This window comes from Lipotes vexillifer, unplaced genomic scaffold (assembly GCF_000442215.2).
Source record: "Lipotes vexillifer unplaced genomic scaffold, Lipotes_vexillifer_v1.1 scaffold666, whole genome shotgun sequence".
Taxonomy (NCBI): domain Eukaryota; kingdom Metazoa; phylum Chordata; class Mammalia; order Artiodactyla; family Lipotidae; genus Lipotes; species Lipotes vexillifer.
Window position 1 is genome coordinate 4,462,386 of NW_006787408.1, and position 2,881 is coordinate 4,465,266.

A 2,881-nucleotide genomic window follows, 5' to 3' on the forward strand; every position below is an offset into this window, starting at 1 on the left:
TGTGTCCAAATATAAGAATTGGCAACTCTGTAACATATTTTTTTCATTTTCTCTTCCAATCTGTAATTAATTATAGTTGCTGATCCAGCTAAAAATTTTGCTGCTTTCTTTCTCACATACTCCTCTCTTGACACAATGCAATCCAGTAGGATGAGATTTCAATTTTTTATTTTGTCTTAATTTTTGTTTTTAATTATTTTTTGTTGACACATGAACAAAGTTGAATATAAATTGGAAAAGACCCTAGATGTCTAGAAAGTTCCTTTTGGATACAAAAGGAAAAATATAGCAAAAATTCTAAGATTTAGAAAAGGCAATTTTGTGATGTAATTTCATTTAAGAACCTTGTAATTCCTATTACAATATTATCTTTGAAATTTTTTTAACTTCCCAGATATTGCATAGCATTTATTGGAGCCATTTCTTCTTTCCCAAAGTGCTTTGCAACCGTTGTTTAAATTTTAGCCACTAACTGTCTTTGTTGAGGAGAAACTATCCAATGAGAGGATATAGCCATAGAGTATATTAGGAAGTTAACACTCATTTTGGCACACTTCTGCAATAAGAGGATCTTTCATTTGCTTGTTAAATGTGCTGCATTCTGAGAATCTTGTAGTATGAATGGAGTGTAATCTAATACAAACATTTTGAATACGTATTACTTGTGTTATCGTAAATAAAGGTAGATCATTTAGGAAAAAACTTTGGCCCAAACTTTGTATGAATTAAATTTGTATGTGCACCCAGTTAAGGTAAAGGATTTAACAAAACTATAGAGACAAAATGCCTTCGTGGATTTCAAAATTTGTATAAAGTTAAATCTTATGTAATACATCCTTTTGAGGAGGCAGTGTAATACCTATTATATGCCATTAAATCCATGCTAAAAGATTTTGTTACTGTTTGAAATGTGTATTGACCAAGGCCTTTTTCAGTATTTGAACAAATCTGCTTGTATGATACATTTTTTCATATCATTTATATAATGTGACTATATCATTCAAAAGGAACAAGGGATACTAATAAAACTAAACTTATTCACTATATATTTTTTTAAAACGGCAGAAGCAACTTTCCAAAAGTTGTCTTATCTTATGCTACATCCTGTTTCATAGACAATGACCTTGTTTTCATTTTCTGATAATTTCATATAGACATATACATACATACACACATAAGCTCACGATTTTGTTTTGTTACTTTCAGCTACTTATATGACGATAAAGCATTTTCTTGGATTTTTTTTAAACAAATATTTTTAACTTGTAGAGTTTATTTGGGCAAAACTGAAACAAGAAGCATAATGAAAACGTCTTTTTCAGTTGGCAAGACTTTAAGCCAGAGATAACAACATTAATATTACCTGTCCTGTTCCCATGTTAATTGTAATTGAACCTGGATAGCCACATTAATAGAATCGGTGCTGTTGGAAAATAGTAATCTTTCAATTTGTTGATAATGAATAAGTGTGCAGGATGAGGTATTGGATTTTTTTGTTCTTCGTATGTCACATCTGCTACAGAAAATGGCTAACCCAAGTTAACATCTTTTACTGTAGACAGTGACTATAACACCAAAAATTGTTTTTACCATGGTATAAGTAGTACCCAGATTATAAAAATCATTTTAATAACAAAATGTTTTTAAGCTATTTACTGTGGCCCTCTGGATAGACCTTATTAACAGTGTTTTAATGATCTGGTTCCAGTTTATCTTGTTCAACTGATATTCTGTACCTCAAGTGTTCTGTCTGGTTCCTGTCCATTAGATAATTAGTATTTGTGAAGTAAAGGAAAATAAGATGAGGGGGAAAGTCCTTCCCAGTTCAAATAGAGATCTTCAAAGTTATTTTTGTCTTAATATAAATAACAGTAACTCTTTAAACTTGATTTTCTCTCCCTCTTCATTGTACTCTTCCCACAAATTTAAAAGTTAAAAGTTCTATTCATCACTAGCAAGGTCAATAAACTTTCACACTAAAACCTAACAGGAAGAAGTTATAGGATATTTTATATTGAATTCTTATATAGAATTCAGTGCATCACTTTCCATGTGCTGATTTACCAAGGCAGTTATTTTTAAGGTGAAGAACCTTTTTAATAATGGTCCCCCATTAGTACTTCCATAGACATCCCATTCCTCAGGTTTGTTGAGATAAAAACATGGCTAATAACCACCCAGTTAAGGAAAGTCATTTCAAGTCCTATGGACTGGAAATTGTATTTCTAAGAATATATTACTAGCAAATTTTACTATAATAAAAACAACTTGGCAATCCTGGAGAGATTTTATATTTTAAAACTGTGACTTAAACTAACATATAATTTGCCTTGCATCAATATAAATTGTTAACAACCAATTCCAGTTTATAACAGATCCCTAGTAGAAGTTTTAACGGTTAATCTTCATCTTTTACATCCCAAATAGAATCAGTGTTTCATGAATATGTATTTTTGAAATTTATTTGTGCAATATATTACTAAGTTAGTTCATGTTTTATTTTGCTTTTCAAATTCAGAGAAAGAAAGTATTACATGGAGAAGCTAATTATTGGTGGATCACCTCCTTTTTTCCACCTTTGAGCCTTTCATGTCCTTCTTGTAACCAATGTGACTTCTCTTAACCCAGATTCCTTTGTATATAGTAAAGTTTAGAATATATATATTTTTTCTTTTGCTACTTTCTGAGGCATTATGTAATGTGTCATACTGGGTCGTCAGTTAAATATATGTTAGCACGAATTCAAAACTAGAGAAAGTTTTAAGGGGGGGAAATGTGTGTGTCTTCGTAGACCAGGAGGCCTTTCCCAGCAATGTAAGCAACAGGTGTGAATACTTCACAAAGCTGTGAAGACTATTGTCTTAAATACTACAGTAACTTA